Source organism: Aquarana catesbeiana, linkage group LG08 (genome assembly GCF_042186555.1).
Source record: "Aquarana catesbeiana isolate 2022-GZ linkage group LG08, ASM4218655v1, whole genome shotgun sequence".
Taxonomy (NCBI): domain Eukaryota; kingdom Metazoa; phylum Chordata; class Amphibia; order Anura; family Ranidae; genus Aquarana; species Aquarana catesbeiana.
This window is the reverse complement of record NC_133331.1, coordinates 246,531,700-246,553,965: the sequence shown is the minus strand read 5'-3', so window position 1 is coordinate 246,553,965 and position 22,266 is coordinate 246,531,700. Positions and strand designations below refer to the sequence as shown.

The 22,266-nt window shown below is 45.8% G+C and overlaps 1 protein-coding gene across 1 annotated transcript in view; it reads right to left on the bottom strand.

The window, feature by feature from the left end:
- The window catches only part of TIMM10 (translocase of inner mitochondrial membrane 10), a gene marked incomplete in the record, with an annotated part of 63,692 nt that extends 42,296 nt beyond the window's left edge, over positions 1–21,396 (bottom strand). Inside the window, 1 exon segment of the mRNA XM_073596981.1 lies at positions 21,262–21,396.
- Positions 21,397–22,266: the final 870 nt, after the last annotated feature.

Here is a 22,266-nt window from a genome sequence, read left to right as displayed (position 1 = left end):
CGCCCACTGCAAATTTACTGCGGCAGGGCGGCCAGGCTGCGTGAAACAACATAGTTGTACGTTGTGGTCTCTTCCTGGGTCTGGGGCATGAGCCAATGAGCTTGGACCCGCCAATCAGAGCTGCACGATTCTGGCCAAAATGAGAATCACAATTTTTTTGCTTAGAATAAAAAGAAGATCACGATTCTTGCGACGTAAAATCTTTCACATTATACAAAAAAAAAAAAAAAATTAAAGTTACGCTTACCGGTAACATCTTTTCCAGTAGTCTTTCAGGACAGCCACATTGAGAGACCTTGGCTCCTCCTCTTCCTGGGAAACACTGTGCCAGCCCCAATAAATTTCCACCTCCCCCTGCCAGCCTCAGTTTTTTCTAGAGCACCTCCGGTTAGCTGGGGAGACACAAGAACACGTTAATAACATACTATCGCATATTACTATTGTGCCCTCTTTTAGGTCTTCCTTAAGACCCCCCAAAACTTCGGGTGGGTACTAGGGCTGTCCTGAAAGACTACTGGAAAAGACGTTACCGGTAAGTGTAACTTTAAATTTCCCTCCTCGTCTTTCAGGACAGCCACATTGAGAGGATAGACAAGCATTTACCACTTAGGGTGGGACAACAGCTTGCAACACCTTTCGCCCAAAGGATTGCTCACTTGCTGATACCAGATCCACTCTGTAGCGTTTCACAAATGTGGTGAAGCTGGACCATACGGCTGCTTTGCAAATTTGCTCTGGCGTTGCTCCAGCTCTTTCTGCCTGTGAAGCTGCCATAGCTCTAGTAGAGTGTGCTTTAATTCCCATGGGGGCCTCTCTACCCGCTAGCCTGTAGGCCTGACTAATAGCTATTCTGAGCCACCTGGCAATGGTGCATCTAGACGCCTTCTGTCCCTTTCTTGCTCCGTAAAAAGAAATAAAGAGAGAGAGTCTGACTTTCTAAAACTCTCCATCAGCTCTAAATAACGTAGGATACATCTCCTGACGTCTAAAGTGTAAAACCTAAATTCCCTTTCACTTGAGGGATTAGGACAAAAAGTTGGCAAAATTACTTCCTGGCTTCTATAGTATTTCGAAGCCACCTTCGGTAAAAAAGCCGGGTCAGTCTTAAAAACGACTATCCGAAAATACAACACAAAAGGGGGGTTTAATTGAAAGGGCCTCTATTTCACTGACCCTCCTGGCTGTGGTTACAGCCACCAAAAAACAGCTTTATATGTTAGGTCCTTTAGAGTACATTCCTCTAAAGGTTCAAATGGGGGTTCAGTTCAGTTAGAACCTGCAAGACCAGGGAAAGGTCCCACTTAGGGAAGGAAGGACCCTGCACTGGACTCTGAAAAACCTGACCACCCAGGTGTTGGTGGCCAGGGATTTCTCAAGGTATGCGCCAAGTGCTGAAACCTGGCTTTTAAGGGTACTGATGGCTAACCCCTTATCAGCCCCGCACTGCAGAAACTCCAGGACTGCTATAGGGCTCTGCAACTTAAAAGAGTTTCCTAGGCACCAAGCCTTAAAACGCCCCCAGACCTTTTGGTAGATTTGGCACGTCTCCTCTTTTTTACTATCAAGGAGGGTAGCTACCAGTTGATCAGAAAAGCCCTTGCTTCTTAGAATCTCTTCTTCAGAAGCCAAGCGGCTAAGTTCCAGCGGGCTACCTGGGGACAGAGAACTGGGCCCTGAGACAGGAGATCCTTCCTGGACGGAAAGAGCCAGGGTGGTTCCGCCGCATACTGACCGAGAATCGAGAACCAAGCTCTCTTGGGCCAGTACGGAGCCACTAAAATTAGTGTGGTGTTTTCTACCTGGAATTTTCTTAGAACTGCTGGCAGAAGCACCGGAAGTGGGAAGGCGTAGCAAACTCTGAAGTGCCAACTTTGTGTCAGAGCATCTACCCCTAACGCGTTCTCCCATCTGCTGAGAGAGAAGAAATATGGGGTCTTTGTATTGCTCCCTGAGGCAAAATAGGTCTACATCTGGGAGGCCCCATCTCCTGACTATGAGGTCGAAAACCTCTTGATTGAGTACCCAGTCCGCCTCTCTCAGCTGTGTTCGGCTGAGAAAATCGGCCACTACGTTCTCCTTCCCTTTTAGGAACGCTGCTGAAAGGGACAGAGCATTGGCTTCTACCCAGCCGAGAATCTCTGTGGCTAGGCTTAACAGAACCCCGCTTCTCGTGCCACCTTGCTTGTTTATATAAGCAATGACCAAGGAGTTGTCGGACCGTACCTGGATATGTTGTCCCAGTAGGTCTTCCCTGAAAGTTCTGAGTGCCAGTCCCACTGCTTTTAGTTCTTTCCAGTTGGAGGACCTTTTGAGCTCCTCCTCCCATGTCTCCTGCGCCAACTGAGGTCCCAGATGTGCCCCCCAGCCTCTACCACTTGCGTCCGTAGTAATCACTCTGGACACTGGAATGATCCACAGGCGCCCCTGTGACAGATTTATCTGCTTCCTCCACCACCAGAGGGACCTTTTGACCCGAGGATGGATAGAAAGCAGAGTGTCTAAAGACTCCTGGCTGTGGTCCCACATCTTTAGAATCAGTGCCTGCAGGGGACAGAAGTGAAGGCCTGCCCACTGGACTGCCGGGATGGCAGAAGTCAGTAGGCCGAGGGTCGACATGGCCATCCGTATTGGTACCTGCTGATTGCTCTGAAGGCATTCTACTGCTTGGTCTAGCTTCAGAATTTTCTCTGGTGGGAGAAAAATTCTCAGCAGGTATCCCAGATAGGAAATCTGTTGAGCTGGAATAAGGCTGGATTTTTCCAGATTTAGTAGCCATCCTAGCTCTTTCAGGGTTGTCTTTGTGAGTTCCAGATCCCTGATTAGTTGTTCTGAGGATGATGCGAAGAGAAGAATATCGTCTAGGTAAGCAATAATTGATACCCCCTTGATTCGCAAAAAAGCCATGGCCTCCGCCATGACCTTCGTAAATACTCGGGGTGACGAGGATAGGCCAAATGGCAGCGCCTGAAACTGCAGGTGAATAGTTTTGTCTTCTACTTTTACTGCCAGGCGCAGGACTTTTGAAAGGCCTCCGTCATGGGGATGTGGAGGTAAGCGTCTTTCAAATCCAGTGACATCATGTAACAGTTCTGGGGAAGTAACGCCCGGACTGTAAATATCGATTCCATCCTGAATCTTTTGTAAACAATCACTTTGTTCAGAGGTTTCAGGTTTAGAATTAACCTGTAACTCCCCAAGGGTTTTCTCACCACGAAAACGTGTGAATAAAAGCCTGTCCCTTCTTCCTTTGGAATTCTGCACACTACATTTTGTTGTTCTAGTTCCTTTAATGCCCCTAGGAGGGCCTCTGCTTTTGCCAAACACCTGGGGAGAAGCGTTATTAAGCTTCGACATGGAGGGGGCTTTGTAAATTCCAGACAATACCCCCTTCGTATGATCCCCAGTGTAAATAGGTTGGGGGAGATTACTTCCCATTGTGGAAGGAAGGCTCCCAATCTTCCCCCCACTGTGACCTGAGTCACTGGGTCTTACTGGGCTGTTCAGGAGGGCGAAAAATCGCTCCTCCTTTGCCCTTACCCCTTTGGCTCCAAGTCTTATTCTCCTGTGACTTGGGAGGCCTTCTTTTTTGTGGACGAAACCCCTTCCTGGGTTGATTTGGGGGTTTTCGTTTTACTGGGAATGCCTTCTTTTTATCGGCGGTACGGTCTAATACTGTCTCTAGACCTGGGCCGAAGAGCAGATCACCGGTCAGCGGAATGCCACACAGTTTGACCTTTGAGGCATTGTCGCCTGGCCATGTTTTGAGCCAGAGGGCTCTTCTGGCTGAGTTGGCAAGTGCGCAGTCCTGGCTGACATGCGCACTGACTCGGCCGAAGCATCCGCTATGTATGCTACGCCTCTTAGCATAGTTGGAAAGGACGCTAAAATAGTCTCCTTTGCCGTACCTGCCTTAATATGAGCCTGGATTTGTGTAAGCCAGTGCTCAAGGTTACGGGCCACCACCTTGACTGCCATCTCTGGTTTCAGATTACCTAGAGTTGATTCCCAGGTCTTTAACAGGGAATCAATTCTCTTGTCCATGGTATCTGTCAGAGCTCCCAGATCCTCGAAGGCCAGATCTGTGTGTCTGGACACTTGCGAGAATGCTGCGTTCAATCTGGGGTTTTTGTTCCAGATTGAGGCAGGATCGTCCGAAAAAGGTTATCTTCTTTTTAGGGCCTCAGAAAAGAAGGGTTTCTGTTCGGGATCCTGCCATTCTTTTTTGACCATTTCTATTAGGACCTCATAAACAGGAAATACCTCTCTTTTCTGTTCTTTCAAGCCCCTATACATCTGGTCATGGATGGATACCCAGGGTAGTGTGGATAGCCCCTAAGAGGTCCTCTACCTCATCAAGGGACAACTTGTACCTTGAGGGCTTCCTGCACTCCCCCTCCCTACTCTCTTCCTCCGAGTCGTCCTGAGACCCGGAGGTAGCACTGTCTGGTTCCTCCCTTGCTTCCTCTCTGGAAGTGCCTGCTACTTCAGCTGAAGTGGCGGCCCCTGGTTGGGAAGATGCAGAGTCCTGTGCTAAACGTGGGGTTGTATTCTGCGATGCAGGTGAGGGTTTAAGGGGAACCTGTAACCCTTCAAACAGGGTCTTAAATGATTGGAAGGTTGAAGATAATTCCTTAACTGATGCTGCTAACTCTGACGCCTGTTTAGAAGTTCTTTCGTCAACAAGAGCATCAATACAGTTCTTACATAAGACCTTTTTCCAAGCCTCCCCTAGGGTGTCCCTACAGGAGGCACACTTCTTCTTAGAGCTATGTGGGGGCTTTTTCTCAGAAGATTTCTGAAACACATGGAAAAACCAAACACCAATCAATATCCCCACACAGCCTCACACAGAAATACAACCATGGGGAGATTCAAGTCCCTCCTTTAAAAATGAGGGACCTGGTCTCCCCCCCTCTGCCCACCTAGAGGGGTTCCTTCCCCTCCCCCCCACTACAGAAACCATAAGGGGGAGGGAAAGCCTAGGTAGAGGGGGAACCCTTCCCCAGGGTACCCATACCTTAGGCTGGCTGGAGCTGACATAGCTGAGCTCCGTCTGAGCATCTTCTTCCGACATGCTGGTGGGCGGCCTGTGGAGTCTTCACACTGCCTGTGCAGTGAACAAACTCCTCTCCAGCCTGTGCCCGGCCCTCTATCAGTGCCGCACGACCCGGAACCGGAAGTCGCGGGTCAAAGAACACACTTCCGCCCCGCCCCCCCGCCGGAAATGACGTCACCCGCCATCCGGCCCGCTCGGCTCCACTGCGGCCTGTACCCTGTACAGGGGGGACAGAGATGCCTCCTGCAAACAGCCCTGTTGCTGTGAAAGAGGGCCCCCCCAGACTTCCACTGGCGCTCGGCGAAGTGGAGGAGGCGGACGAGATGCGGCCGGTATGTAGCCTGACGCTGCCCCAGAGACCCCTGTCTCCTAGTTAGGGACTTTTTAATAATATAGCCCCCAGTCTCCCTGACTGTGTTAGGCCTGGTTCCCAACGCAGTGTCTCCCCACCGGGGGAAACACAAATAACTGAGGCTGGCAGGGGGAGGTGGAAATTTATGGGGGCTGGTGCAGTGTTTCCCAGGAAGGGGAGGAGCCAAGGTCTCTCAATGTGGCTGTCCTGAAAGACGGGAAGGGAAAAAAAAAAAAAAAAAAAAAAAAAAAAAAAAAAAAAAAAAAACCCCACACACATTACTGGTTAGCTTTTTTTTTTTAATTCAAGTATTTTTTTTTTTTTTTTAAATTGCATTTGAAAGACCGCTGCGCAAATACAGTGTGACATAAAATATTGCAACAGCCACCATTTTATTCTCTAGGGTGTCTACTAAAAAAATATATATAATTTTTTTAACTTGAAACCAACAAATGTCAGAAAAAGGTTTAGTGTTTAAGGTGTCCTTTTATGAAAGTGTGGTAAAATACCGCTTTTCAGTTCTCAGGCATTCTCAGAGGAGATCGCTCTCCTCTGAGTGCCTGTTTATGAAAGTGTGTAGATCGCTTCTCATGTTGAGTTGAGGAGCGATCTACAAACGCCGGGAACTCCTAAGAATGGCTCCTCTCACTATAATCTCGCGTGATATAGCGGGACTACAGTATGAGGAACCATAAAATACAAAAGTTTAACACAAATCAGCACACATTATTCCCCAACATATTAATAAAATAATAAAGTTAAATTCCCCCTACACAATATACATTAACCTAATTATAAAAAAAAAAAAAAAATTCTTTTTATCAATATTTAAAGATCATACATGTCCCTATTTAAATGTGAATGGTGTATAGTAAATGAATGTAATGCACATATGTAATGCAGCTATACACCATTCATATAAATGCAAAATACATTTAAAATCATTAAAAAAATAATTTTAATAAAGTATACAAGTATAAATATTTATTAATAAATTAAAATAAAATATATTTCATTATAGATAAACATAAAAATTGATAAACTGGTGCGATGCGAGAACACTGCGAATCCACTGCGAGTTCGCATGTCTGTTCACACTGCCATATGCGAATCGCTGGGGAGTGTCAATACATTGTTAACGACACCCCCAGATCAGCTTGCATATCGCACTGCGAACTGACAGTTCAGACATGAATCGGATCGCATATGTGTGAACACACATGCGATCCGATTCTGGTCCGAACAGAAAAAAGGGTCCTGTGCGTGTTTGCACCGAATGCGGTGCGATATCAGCCATACTATCTGTACAGCTGATATCGCACCGCACAGACATCGCATGTAATGTGAATGGCAGTGTGCTGCGAATAACATGTGATGCCTGTGCGATGTCCGGCATCGCACAAGTGTGAACTGGGCCTAAAAGTTAACAACACCCCCAAATCAGTTCGCATATCGCAGTGCGATCTGCAAACTCGGACAGTAATCGAATCGCATGGGTGTTCACACCCATGCGATCCGATTCTGCTGTGGACCAAAAAAAGGGTCCTGTAAGAGTTTGGTCCGAGGGCAATGCAAATTTAGCAATACTATCTGTATGGCTGAAATCGCATCACACAGAGATCGGATGTGATTTTGCACTGCAGTGCGGTGCGAATCACATCCGATCTCGGACACCGCAGCAGTGGGAACTGGCCCTAAATCATATTGCATTTTCACCAAAATGGTACAGGACCCTTTATTTGGTCCGCACTGGAATCAGATCGCATGGGTGTGAACACCCATGCGATCCGATTCCTGCACCATTACATATGTAATGTAGAATATGTAGCAGAATACATATTGGCCTAACTGAAGACATTTGATTTTGTACATTTTTTTTAATTTGGGTAGGGCAGAAAGTAAAAAATTTATTTTTTTTTTTGAAAATTGTCGGTCTTTTTGCTTATAGCACAAAAATAATAAAGAAAAATAATACGCAGAGGTGTAATTGCGCAGTAATTTTTCAAACACGATTTTTTTGAAAAAAAAAAAAAAAAAAACACAAACAAAACAAAACAAAACACAAATCCGTAAAGTTAGCCCAATTATTTTGTATAATGTGACAGATGTTACGCCGAGTAAATAGATACCTCACATGTCACGCTTTAAAATTGCACACACTCATAGTATGGCGTCAAACTTCGGTACTTTTTTTTACAGGTTACATGTTTAGAGTTACAGAGGAGATCTTGGGCTACAATTATTGCTCTCACTCTAAAGCCCCATATACATGATAGGACTTTGTACAAAAATCCAAGGGAAAGTTTGTACAAAGGGCGTTGGCCAGAAGTTTGCCTTGCATACAGACGACAGGACTTTTCCAGCCAACTTTCACCAAATCACGTGGTTTTTCAGCTCTTTACCACCACCCTTTGGTCAACTTCTGTATTGTTGTCTGATATTGTGTCAATCTCGCCACTTTTATTGGCGAAATTGACACCTTGCGAGCCGGGTTCACACTGGTGCATGGATCTGAGTTGGATCCCCGCCAATGCCAGGCACTGTGTTTGGTATGAATCTTGAGGGGGAACTCCACGCCAAATTTTAAAATAAAAAACCGGCATGGGTTCCCTTCCAGGAGCATACCAGGCCCTTAGATCTGGTATGGATTGTAAGGGGAACCCCCTACACCGAAAAAAAAAACAGCATGGGGTCCCCCCAAAATCCATACCAGACCCTTATCCGAGCACGCAGCCCGGCCGGTCAGGAAAGGGGGCAGTGACAAGCGAGCGCCCCCCCCTTCTGAGCCGTACCAGGCCGCATGCCCTCAACATGGAGGGGTGGGTGCTTTGGGGGAGGGGGCGCCCTGCGGCCCCCCCACCCCAAAGCACCTTGTCCCCATGCTGATGAGGACAAGGGCCTCTTCCCGACTACCCTGGCCGTTGGGGTCTGCGGGTGAGGGGCTTATCGGAATCCGGGAGCCCCCTTTAATAAGGTGGCCCCCACCCTTTGTGAATGAGTATGGGGTACATCGTATCCCTACCCATTCACCTAGGGAAAAAAGTGTCAAGAAAAAAAAAAAAAAAAAACCAACACAGTACGCAGGTTTTTAAAGTAATTTATTAGGCCGCTCCGGGGGTCTTCTTCTGACTCCGGGGGTCGCTCCGGCGTCTTCATCTTCTGCCGGCTCCTCCACTATCTTCTGCCGCTCTTTTGCTAGCGGTAGCCCGGACATCTGGATCGTCTTCTTCCCTCTTCTCTTCCAGAGATGTTGACACGACACTCTCTCCAGCTGTAATGCTGTCAGTGCACTCTGCTATGACTTATATAGGCGGTGACCCCGCCCCCCTATGACATCACAGTCCCGAGGCATACTGGGACTGTGAGGTCATAAGGGGGCGTGGTCATAGGATGACATGACCACGCCCCCTTATGACCTCACAGTCCCAGCATGCCCCGGGACTGATGTCATAGGGGGGGCGGGGTCACCGTCTATACAAGTCATAGCAGAGCGCACAGACAGCATTACAGCCGGAGAAAGCGTCGTGTCAACATCTCTGGAAGAGAAGAGGGAGGAAGACGATCCAGATGTCCGGGCTCCTCCGTTAGCAAAAGAGCGGCAAAAGAGCACAAGATAGCGGAGGAGCCCGGCAGAAGGCACCGGAGAAGAACCAGAGAGCGCGGAGACGACACTGGAGAGAGAGTGAGAAGAAGCCTGAGAGACCCCCGGAGTCAGAAGACCCCTGAAACTGCCTAATAAATTACTTTTAAAACCTGTCTAATGCGTTTTTTTTATTGATACTTTTTTCCCCCTATGTGAATGGGTAGGGGTACCATGTACCCCATACTCATTCACATTGGGTGGGGGACCGGGATCTGGGGGCCCCCTTATTAAAAAGGGAGCTACCGGATTCCGATAAGCCCCCCGCCCGCCGACCCCGACAACCAACGGCCAGGGTTGTCGGGAAGATGCCCTTGTCCTCATCAACATGGGGACAAGGTGCTTTGGGGTGGGGGGGCCGCAGGGCGCCCCCTCCCCCAAAGCACCCACCCCCCCATGATGAGGGCATGCAGCCTGGTATGGCTCAGGAGGGGGGGGCTCGCTCGTCCCCACCCCCTTTGCTGACCAGCCGGGCTGCGTGCTCGGATAAGGGTCTGGTATGGATTTTGGGGGGACCCCCACACCATATTTTCGGTGTAGGGGGTTCCCCTTAAAATCCATACCAGACCTAAGGGCCTGGTATGCCCTCAGGAGGGGAATTCCCTTTCGCGCTCGCCGCAATAGGAAAATGTGTTTTTCCTATTGTAGCCAGCGCGAGATGTATAGTACCCTGTCGCCGAGAACCAGCGCGATGGGTTCACGCTGGAAACATTCTTGCGGCCGCGTACTGTAGTTTGTACAAAAGTCCGATGCTTTTGTGTACACACGATCGGACTTTGCTCCATCGGACTTTTGTTGCCGGAAAGTTTGTCCGTTCGCACAGCCAACAAAAGTCCGATGGAAACAGAAAAAGTTTGTCCGATGAAGCGTACACACGCTCGGATGTTGCTCCAAAACAGCTAATTTGCATGTTTGTTGTCAAAAAGTCCGATTGTGTGTACGGGCCCTAACATTCGTGGTTGTACCTCTCATGTGTGGTTTGAATGTTATTTACATATGCACGCACGACTTATGTATGCGTTTTCTTTTGCGTGCAAGCTCGCAGGGACGATTTTTTTTTTTGTTTATTTTATTTACATATTTTTACACTTTCCCTTTAAAAAAAAAATGTTTTTGATCACTTTTATTCTTATTACAAGGAATGTAAACATCCCTTGTAATAGGGATAGTGCGTGACAGGTCCTCTTTATGGAGAAATGTGGGGTTTATAAAACCCCACATCTCTCCTCCAGGCTGGAAAGCATTAGATCAAAAAAAAAAAAAAAAAAAAAGAAAAACGATCTAATGCTTTCTAGCAGAGTCCCCAGCTTTGTTTACTTCTGGTGGCCCGAATGTGATGTTTTAACCTTCGACCCAGGCCTCCGAGAGTCAGAGAATGTTGCTACGATCATTCCTATGGTGTAGGGAATCACCGGCTGGAAAAAAATGATATCTGGATGATGCCTGCAGCTGCAGGCATCATTCAAATATCACCACTGAAAGCCGAGGACGTCATAACATTCGGCGGTATGGAAGTGGTTAAGGGGGTGAAACCTTCCCGGGGCTGAAGTGGTTAAGAAAAATAGAGTCATTTCGAAATTGATGGCAGCAACCTGTCTCAAAACAAGTTAGGAGCCATGTTTACCACAGTGTAGCATCCCTTCTTTTAACATCACTCCATAAACATATGCCTACTGTCACAGAGGAGGTGTCCTGCATAGTAACATATGGTGTAACATGTTACACAAAAGGTGAACTTATCCTTTAAGGGTTGCTTGGGATAATCAGGCAGTATATAGAGTAACCCCTTCATGTCCAGAGGTAATTGAAGCTTCGTTTTTTAGAACAGATTTAGCAGTTTCTGTATGCGGTTGACTTATTTTGTACTCACTGTAAAGGAGCAGGATGCTAATTGCAACAAAAAAAGCAACCCAATCGGCAAGCCCAACTGGCATCTAAACCAGAGGTTGGCAACCCCTGGCACGCAGCTGCATTTAAGATGGCGCGAGAGGGAAGCCTCTCACATCAGCAAAGCAGGCCACGCAGAAGGGAGCACGGCTGGCTCTTTACCACTTCAACCCCCTGCTGCCTCCGGTCCCGCTTACCTCACTCGGCTTGCATGTGTTTCATCAGATTTGGCGACCCGTTAAGATTTTGGAATGGAAGTGAGGTTCCATCGCCGCCATCTTAGTACACCCTGCACTGATTCACAGTAAGGATACACTGAGAAGGGGGCAAGCGGAAATCTTGTTACACCCACTGGAGTTTTGCATTTCATACTTATTTTTAACAGAAAACTCAGCTTATATAGTGAAATACAATATTTAGAAATCCGTATGACTGTTTACATGTTGAATTATAAAAGCAGCGGTGTTCTGCGAGATTAGCAAACCTGTGAGATCAGCAGGTTTGCCACTGCTTTTAAAGCTGAACATCTAAAAAGTTTGTTGGAGTTCTAAATACCGTATTTCACTCTCATTTTGCACTGCTAATTAACCAGTTACGGCGAACTGCTAATTTTGAGGAATCAGGGCTGATTTGAAGTACGAAGGTGCAGGAATTGGTCGTTCACAACATTTACTTTATAAAAATGCCCTTTTTGTGACTGAATGTAAGAAGTTGGCATTTTTTTTTTATGCAACTGGCACTCTGTTTCTTTGAAAAAAAAATGTGTTAGCACACTATGCTAAAAAGGTTGCCTACCCCTGGTCTAAACCCTGCCTATGAAGGACAGCCTCAAGTTAGTGGCAAGTAGTGCGAGGAGTTTATCAAGTCTAACAAAAGGAACAGGCCACAACACAAAGTAGAGGGGCAGAACAAAAAAAAAAAAAAAAAAAAAAAAACAAAAACAAAAACAAAAACAAAAACAAAAACAAAAACAAAAAAACACAGTAACAGCATTTAAGGAACAATGGGATGTCCACAAGTATCGCCCAATCAAGGAAAAGACTATATACACCAACCATCCATATATTTAGCAACAAAGCTGGAAAGACTTATCTAATTGACCTTAAAAAGGTTTTATTCCCTTCACGACCAGAGCATTTTTGCTATTCAGCATTGCACTACTTTAACTGGCAAATGCTCAGTCATGCAGCACTGTATGCAAATGAAATGTTTATAATTTTTCTTCTTTTGGTGGTATTTAAATCACAACTGAAAAAAAGCCGAACATTTTGAAAAAAAATATTTTTCAACTTAGTTATGAAACATATCCAATAAGATCAAATTGTTACATAAAATTTAGGACAAAATATATTCTGCGACATGTCTTCGGGGAGAAAAAAAAAAAAAAAAAAAAAAACCACACACACACACACACACACACACACACACACACACGTATATTAATTGGTTTGTGCTAAAGGACAAGTTCACCTTTGGGAACATGTTACGTTCCACTTGTTTTTAGGGTGTAACATGTTCCCAATCCACTGCATCTAGTGACAGCAAGCCAGGGATCTTCTCCTCTCCCTTGCTATCGCCATTTAAAAATAGAAGCTTCACTCACCCACGTCATTCATTTCTGTGAATGGGAAACTACAAGTATCAACAGCTTTTGCAGCTGTCAGCTTGTAGTTCACGTTCTCTTCCTGCCCATATGAGGTACGAGCAGACAAATACACTGACAAGTCTGCAGGAGTACCACATTGCACCCTTGATCTGCTGATCATGGGTGCAATGCTTTCCAGGCTCCTAGTAAAAAAATGTAATGAAATAAATGCACATTATAAACAATGAGTTTGATGAGGAAGATGGCCACGGCTCATGTTGGTGAACCGATGCAGAGTTCTGTTCGTGAACCGAGGTATCACTGTAAAAGGAGTAATCAGAACAGAATCATTAGTAACAAAACACAGAATTTACCCTTATGGCTAACAGAAGTCAGCGTCCAAAAAAAAAAAGAAAATCAATCCAAATAAATCACCAGGACACGACGGCTTACGCCTGAGAGTACTCAAAGAATTTAGCCAGGTTATAGCTAGACCGTTATTTTTAATTTTTATGGACAGCCTAGTGACTGGAATGGTACCAGATGATTGGTGAAAATCCAATGTGGGACCAATATTTAAAGTGGTTGTAAACCCTCCCTAGTGACTTTTAACTATAGGTAAGCCTAGAATAAGGCTTACCTATATGTAGTGGAAATATCTCCTAAACGTGCGCCGTTTAGGAGATATTTCACTTGTAGTGTGCCGATGATGTAATCAGCGCATGAGCTGTGAAGAAACGGACCTCCGTGCCTTTTCTTCCCCCAGCGTGTGCCGTTACTGACGGCTCCCGCGTGGGAGTGATGTCATGCGGCTCCGGCCAGTCAGAGCTGGAGTCCGCGACCCCCGGAAGGAAGAGGGGTGAAGATGGACGCAGCCTGCACAGGGGACAGCGATGGATTTGTTTGCAGGCAAGTTTCACATAATGGGCTAGTATGCGATGCATACTAGCCCATTATACTTTTAATCTGCAGGCTTTGCAGGGAGCAAAACCCATCAAGATTAACTTCCTCTTTAAAACTGGGGGAGGATATATACCTGGCAACTACAGGCCAGAAAGTTTAACATGGACTGCATGTAAACTATTGGAGGGGATAAGAGACTATATCCAAGAATCTGCTTTTGAATCTTTCATGAATCTGCATGGATTCATGAAAGATCGTCCTTGCCAGACCAGCTGGATAATATTCTAGGAGGAAGTCAGCTGTCATCTAGATAAAAGGAAGGCCTGTGAATGTGGTGTTTCTGGATTTTGCAAAAGCAATTTGATACAGTTCCACATAAACACCTAAAGCAAAAAAACAACCTCCGTTAGACTTACCGGTAACGGTATTTCCAGGAACCTTCCAGGACAGCTACGTGAGAGAAATGATCGGCTCCGCCCTCTACAAGAAACACAAATCAGATAGAATTTAAAAGGCCCCTCCCTTTCCTCTGACCCTCAGTTGTTTGGAAGATCAAGTAACCTCCACCGAAGGTGCACTCGGCAGAGGAAAAAAAATAGAACATAAAACACACCACTACCAGGAAAAGATGGTTGACCAGTGAAAAAATAGAATAGGGTGGGAATATAGACGCTGTCCTGGAAATACCGTTACCGGTAAGTCTAACGGGGGTTTTCCCCCCTCACCTTCCAGGACAGCTACTTGAGAGGATAAGCAAGATTTAATACCTTAGGGAGGGACGACAGCCAGAAGCACTTTCCTACCAAAGGAAAGGTCCTGGCTGGAAAGCATCTGAACTCTATAATGCTCGACAAATGCATGAGAGGAGGACCAGATGGCAGCTTTAGAGATATCTTCCCATGAAGCTCCCGCTCTTTCTGCCCATGATGAGGCCATGGATCTTGTTGAATGGGCCCTAATTCTAGAAGGAGGGGTGCGACCTGATGCCTCACAGATAGCTCCCCTAATCCACCTAGCAATAGAACTTTTAGATGCTTTGGACCCCTTCTTGGGGCCACTGAACAAAACTAACAGTTGGGAGGAACTCCTAAACCCACTGGTCTTTTCTAGATAAAGCAGAAGACATCTCTTTACGTCTAAAAGACCAAACCTTTCCTCTTCCCCATTTTTGGGAGAGGTGCAGAAACTAGGGAGGACTACCTCCTGGGACCTATGAAAGTTGGAAGAACTTTGGGTAAATAGAGTGGATCAGGTCTAATCACTACCCTGTCCTCTAAAATCCTCAGGAAGGGATCTTTACAGGAAAGAGACTCTAGATCAGAAATCCGCCCTGACATAATAGCCAAAAGGAAGGACAACTTCAAGAAATCATTTTCAGGGAAGCCTCATGCAAAGGCTCAAAAGGAGCCCTTGTTAGTGCATTTAATACCAACGACAGATCCCAGGGAGAAACATGTTTGAGGATCCTGGGAGTATATCTAGATCTGGCTAAAAGGAACCTCCTGACTAAGTGATCTTCCGCTAGTCTTCTCTCTGAAAACAAAGATAGGGCAGCAACCTGAACCCTAAGGGTGTTGACAGACAGCCCCTTTTCCACTCCCTCCTGCAGAAAATCTAAAATGCAGGGAGTGGAAAAAGAATCTAAACCAGATTTAGGAATAAAAAGTTTTCCAAACTTTCCCATAGATACTTCTTGTGACCAACTTACGGCTGTCCAGGACAGTAAGAATAATCCCCCCTGAACACCCATTTAACTGTAGGATGCGCCGCTCAGCCTCCAGGCCGTCAAATGGAAGGTCTGAGGGTTTGGATGCAATACCAAACCTTGATGGAGTAGATCCTTTTCTAACTGGAAGGGGCCAGGAAGGATACACAGATAGGGCCTTCAGAGAGGAGAACCAAGGCCGCCAGGGGGCAATCAGAACGACTTCTGCTCTTTGAATAGGCCCTCTCTCCCAGAGACATAAGTGCTTTCCTCACAGCCAGAAGCTCTGAGATTCGAGGAGCGACCCGCTTCCTCTGGCAACCAGGCTCCTTGAGCCTGCCAGCCCTGTGAGTGAGCACCCCAACCCCACAGACTGGTGTCTGTGGTAATCTTGACCGGGCAATGTTGCCCAAGGCACCCCTGGAATGGCTGCAGTCATTAGGCCCAGCAACTGCATGATTTGCCAAAAGGGAGGTCTGAGGGAGCAGTTTGAAGGTCTGCACAGAGAAAAGAATTTTCACAATTTTCTCTTCGGGAAGAAAAATCTTTAGGGCAACAGAGTATTAGATAACCCAGGAAAAGTATGCTCTGTGAGGGTACTAGGCAAGACTTCTGCTGGTTGACCTTACACCCTAATTTTTGAAAGGTCCACAAAACCAACTGTAGGTCTTGAATAAGGGACTCCTTGCCTTTAGAGCTGCACGATTCTGGCTAAAATGAGAATCACAATTTTTTTTGCTTAGAGGATAGATCATGATTCTCTCACGATTCGCGCGGCGTAACATCTTTCACATTAAAACAAAAAAAAAAAAAAAAAAAATTGTGCTAACTTTACTGTGTATTTTTCCCCAAAAAATTGCATTTCAAAGACCGCTGGGCAAATACAGTGTGACATAAAATATTGCAGCAATTGCCATTTTATTCCCTAGGGTCTCTGCTAAAATATATATATATTTATGTTTGGGGGTTCCAAGTAATTTTTTTTTTAGCAAAAAATATTGATTTTAACTTAAGAAAGAAGTGTCAGAAAAAGATTTAGACTTTAAGTGGTTAAACTTCCTGCATTTACATGTTTAAAGGTTGGCAGATTGCCCAGGTTATTTGTTTACACAGAGAAGTTTATCTCTTTGATCTAAGAAGGAAGTTAGATACAATGTTTCAAGTTCTAAACTTGGCAGACTGCCTGGATGTTTTCTTTTGACAGCTGAGTGAACAGATAATCTCTCCACTTGTTTATATGAAAGAATGGTCAAACTCAGCAGGAGAGATCATCAGGGGAGGTGAATCGAGATCGCGATTTTTTAACGATTAATTGTGCAGCTCTACTTGCCTTGAGAAAAAAAAAGAAAAAAAAAAAAAAAAAAAAAACGTCTAGATATGGGAGGATTGATACACCTTGAATCCAAAAAAAAGGCCATGACTTTGGTCATGATTTTTGTGAAAATCCTCGGTGCTGCTGAGAGACCAAAAGGAAGGGCATTGAACTGCCAGTGAGACGGCTCCTTTCCAATGAGCACTAAAAACCTGAGGAACCTTCGGTGGCTCTGGCAGATTGGTACATGAAGATAAGCGTCCTGAAGGTCCAGGGTCACCATGAAGACCTCTGGTAACAACAGATTACTTACCGAAGAAATGTTCTCCATACGGAAAAGTGTGTAAACTATGTATTGGTTCAGGACGCTTAAATTTATGACCATGCCGCTGGAAGCTTTCTTGACCAGAAAGACGTGAGAATAAAATCCCCGGAACCCTCGGGGGGGGGGTCTGGGATTTTTGAATTCCAATCTGTAACCCTCTTCCAGAGTTTGAAGGATAAAGAAATTGGTGGAAATCTCTGCCCATTCCTTGGTGAAATGGCGCAATCTTCCCCCTACCCCTAACCTGGGGTCACTGGGTATTCTTGGAAGGGGCTGAAGGAGCAAAGGGAGTTCCCCCTTTGTGTTTTGTCTTTGTTAAAGGACCATTTCCTTTTAGTCTGTTGCCTGTTGGCTTTAAAATTAGCCTCGTTTTGGAAGCCACGAAAAGGCCTCTTATTCTGGGGCTTATTCCTTTGGGAAGAAGGGAATCGTTTACCTTTCTCAGAGGAACGAGATAAGACTTCTTCTAAGGAAAAACCAAACAACAGTTTGCCTTCGAAAGGAATGCCACAGAGCTTATTATTGGAAGTAAGGTCACCTTCCCAAAATTTAAGCCAGATAGCCCGCCTAGCTGAATTAATGAGAGCAGAAGCCCTGGCTGTGGATTTCACTGAATCTGCTGCTGCATCAGCTAAGAAGGCGATTGACTTGGCAATGAGTTGAAGGGATACTCTAATCTCTTCCTTGGGGTTGTCAGATGCCAGAAGATCATCTAGACGCTGAACCCATACGTCTAAATTTCTAGCCACACAGGTGGATGCTACCGCTGGGCCTAAAGAAAAAGCTGAAGCATCCCAGGCCCTATGCAGCAATGAGTCAGCCTTCCTATCCATATGATCCTTAAGGACCCCAGAATCCTCAAAAGAAAGATCTGATCTTTTTTGGACACCTGCGACATAGGGGCATCTAATCTAGGACACTTAAAGAAAAACCTCCTCAAAATCAGGCTGAAAAAGGAAATCTTGTGTCCTCTGGATTGGAACAACCTTTTTTCAGGTTCTTTCCATTCAGATAGAATCATGTCTCTAAGAGACTGATGTACCGGAAAGGATCTAGATTTCCGTCCCTGAAGCCCCTATACATTTTATCCTGTACAGATTGAGATTGCTGTGGCATCTCAATCTGCTCTGAGGTATAAATTGCTTTTAATAGTTCATCAATATCCTCAACTGGAAAAAGATACTTAGATGAGCTACCTGTATCTTCCACTGATGCAGGCATTTCATCAGATGAAGAGACTGAATTCTCACCTTCCTCCAGATCAGAGGTATTGCGTGAACTAATAGTCTCAGATACTAATAAGGGAAAGGACTTTAGCAGAGGTTGAAGGATCTTGAGCTATGGGTCTAGAAGAGGGAGGGCCTATACTAGTAACCCTGTCATTCAGTGACCGAAAAGAGTCCACTACCTCCTTCATAGAAGTCATTTAACTCCTTAAAGGAGGAAGACTCTGAACTAGCTCTGGGTGGGATACAATCCTCACAAAATAGCCATCAGAGAGCCTGGCTCTACAGTTCCCACATTTCTTCTTCACCGGTTTGGCCTAGAAGAGAGCAGAAACAAGGGCCATGAATAAAAAGGATCCATACAAAAGAAGTCCCTTGCTGTAGCTATCCACAGGCCAGGGCTTACCTTGGGGGCAGTATGGGACCCGGATGCTGCCGCTGGTTCAATACGAGCGGACGTTCCATCCTCAGACCTGTCCTCAGGCTCCATAAAGCAAGTGGAGAACGGTCGCAGAGAAGACTGCTGCTGTACCGCAAAAACTGCGCCTAGAATGACGTTTTTAGCAGGCCATTCCCCTGCAGCATGTCCTCAGTGTCTCCACACCATGCTCCTTATAAAAACTCGGCGTCCGGAAGTGCGTCATGTGACTTCCGGTTCCGGCGCCATCTTGCTGCATCACCGGAAGTCCTCCTGACGCCATCTTGGTACACCGGAATGAAGCATTTAGGAGGACACAGTTCCACACAGCAGCGCTGGGGAAATGAAGGGAGTTGCCACCATTTACATAGGCAAGTAACCCTTAGAAATAGGAAACCCTTCTGGTACAGACCATCATCCAGGATTGGCCACAACTAGTCCTGGATGAAACCAGAGAAGGGGGGGGTCCACCAACCACAGTTACCAGACCATAAGAAAACAAAAAAAAGGTGTCGGTGCTACTGGAGGGACTGGAAACACAAAACAACTGAGGGTCAGAGGAAAGGGAGGGGCCTTTTAAATTCCGATTTGTGTTTCCTGTAGAGGGCGGAGACGATCATCTCTCTCAAGTAGCTGTCCTGGAAGGTGAGGGGGGAAAAAAAAAAAAAAAAAATTATAATATATATATATATACAGGTCTGTACAATGGCACTGCACAGAGCATCCCTGCACCTCTTCTTCTTGGGTCCCCCACCAGAAGCCGCTTCCCATGGTGGCACTCATGCGTGCTTGATCCCGAGCCCCGCTGCTGTGTCCAGAGACAGACAACGGGTGTCAGCCACACATTCCCTCCCCCCCCGTTAGTGGCTTTAATTGACAGCACAGGGAGAAAATTGGTACTTTAGCAGAGACCCTAGGGAATAAAATGGCGGTCGTTGCAACTTATGTCATATAGTATTTGCGCAGCAATTTTTCAAATGCTTTTTTTTGGGGGGGAAAAAAAAAAAAACCACACTAAAAGTGAGCCCAATTTCTTTGTATAATGTTAAAGATGATGTTACGATGAGTAACTAGATACCCAACATATCATGCTTTAAAATTGCTTGTTTTGGGACAAAAAATTGTTGCTCTCGCTTTAACATTTGTGGCCATACCTTATGTGTGGATTGAACGCCGTTTACATCATATGTGGGCGTGACGTATGTATGCGTGGGATTTTTTTTTTCTATTTACACTTTCCCTTTAAATTTTTTTTTTTTGGATTACATTTCTTGTAATAGGAATAAAAGTTAACATCCTTTGTAATAGGAATAGGGCATGACAGTACCTCTTTATTGAGAAATCTGGGGTCTCAAAGATCCCAGATCTCTCCTCTAGGCAGAAAAGACAGATAAAAAAAAATAAAAATTTAAAAAGACAAACGATCTCAGCCTTTCCAACTGAGTACACGGCAGTGTTTACATCTGCCTGTTCCAACGTGACATCATAATGTCGCGCCTGGGTCTCTGAAGGTCAGAGACTGCCGGGGACGATCTGGTTTCTTTATGGTTAACTTCCGCCATTAGCAGATTCCTTAACCGGCTCACTCATCGCATGGGCGAGCCGGTAGGAGCACTGGAGGGCAAAGTCTCCTCCAGCCGCCTCTAAAATGTTTTTTTTTTGGTGCAGGGAATTGCCGACTGAAAACAATGATATCTGAATGACTCTCTGAATCTCCACTCAAAGTCCAGGATGTCATATGACGGCCTTGGGCTGGACATAGTTAATTCACAATATAACCACTTAAGGACCAGAAGGATTTGCCCCCTTAATGACCAGGCCATTTTTTGCGATACAGCACTGCGTCTCTTTAACCGACAATCGCGCGGTCGTGTGATGCTGTACCCAAACAAAATGTATGTCCTTTTTTCCCCACAAATTTATCTTTTTGGTCATTTGATCACCTCTGCGTTTATTTTGCACGAAAAAAAAAAAAAAAAAAAAAAACAAACAAACAAACAAAACCCACAAAATATTTTTTATGTGGCGCCCTGGGGTTTAGTCAGGGAGCTCCTCGTCAAATTCCTTGTCAGCTACAAATACCGTGTAACACAAAGATCAACATTTTATTCCTTAGGTTATCTGCAAAAAAAAAAAAAAAAAAAGATATATAATGTTTGGGGGTTCTGAGTAATTTTCTACCAAAAAAAAAATTATGATTTTTACATGTAGGAGCGAAGTGCCAAAATTGGCCTGAATGAGACGTGGTTAAGAAGCAGGGAACCGTGCCATCATCCAAGATGGCTGCCATATTTACTGAAATATAAAAGGAATGGGCAGTCTACAAGAAAATGATGGCTTTGCTGCACATCTGCCACTATACCCCCCAGCCAGCCAGCCCCAACAATCTCCTTATCGGTGGTGTAGTTGTCAGCATCCAACAGAGATTTAGAAGTACGCTGCACGTGTCACATTTTATATTAACCTGTCTGAGATCTAACTGGAAAATCGTTGTTCCAACTTTGACGTTAGCTCTTGCCGTTGTTTAGCGAACAGTCTGTTCAAAGAACGTCTGCAGGGATGCATTAGCGTTCTCTCACACACGGAAACGGCAACGCAAACTTCCAGCACAGCCGCGATTTAACTAGCTACACCTCCAAACTAATCCCCGGGAAAAGCGTCGCTCCAATTTAAGTGGCTGGAATAGTATAAATTCGTTCGGAAGATGAGCAGCAAAAAAAAAAAAAAAAAAAAAAAAAACACCGTGACGTTCAAAGTCAACGTAACCTTGAAGACGGATATCACAGGGCATATTGTCGCCGTCTTCACTACCCTGCTTCTATAGTGAAACTACACACAAACCGTTTCCTTACCGTTTCACGTCATTAGAGAAAACTCAATCGTTGCCCTGGAAAGCAAAAGCGAGTCTTATAAAGTTCATCTGCAAAGGATACCGGATGTGATGTCAGGAAAAAAGGCGGATGTCTCGACTGGAGGAGTAGACAGATCGCTTCCTGTGTTCTAACAAAGTAGATTGTGAGGTAAATGGAGAAGCGACATTCTGAATATATTCCTGGTTTAACAGCCATCCAAACCTGAAAAAAATAATTTCAGGGAGGTTTCAAACTCATTTCAGGGAGGTGACACTAAACGCCCCCCCCCCAATAAAATGCACCCTTACCAGTGCCCATGAAATGCAGCCTGATCACGCAGCTGCTGGTCCTGGGATCTGGCTGCTGGTTCCAAGGGTCTGGCTGCAATGGAGCTGGTGAGCCATCCCGGTGTTCTGCCGAGAAAGTACCGCTCGGCGGATAAGGACCCCCCTCTACTGCGCAGGCGCTGCGCCTGCACAGTAGGAATCCGGCGGAAATAGCCGAAGGGGAATAGGTCCAAATCAGCTGTACACGGCGCCTGTAAGAGGGCCCCTCACGGCCTCGCTGCGCTCGGCTCTTTTAGATTCCCCCTCTAGGTCCACTTGGATGGTAGGGAAGGAACCTGGACCCAGAGCGCAGGCGCCGTGTACAGCTGATTGTCGATCTTGAGCTTTGGCTATCTCCGGCGGGTGTTAGTAGTTCGTACTGCGCAGGCGCTGCGCCTGCGCAGTACAGGGGGGAACTTATCCGCCAAGACACCGGTCAGAGAATTCCCCAGAAGGAAGCTGGTGGGCGGAGGCAGAGAGAAGACTGGTCGCCCGTGATCTGCAGGCTATAGCAATTAGTAAAAAAATACTCCCCAGTCAACCGGACTCGTCCTTTACTTTCGGGTGCTGCCGCACAGTAATCTCCTGTGCGACAAGTACATGACAGTCCCGGTCTGCCCGGCGGATTGATATAGAAGAGACTAATGCTGGCCATACACTATACAAAAAATCGGCCGAA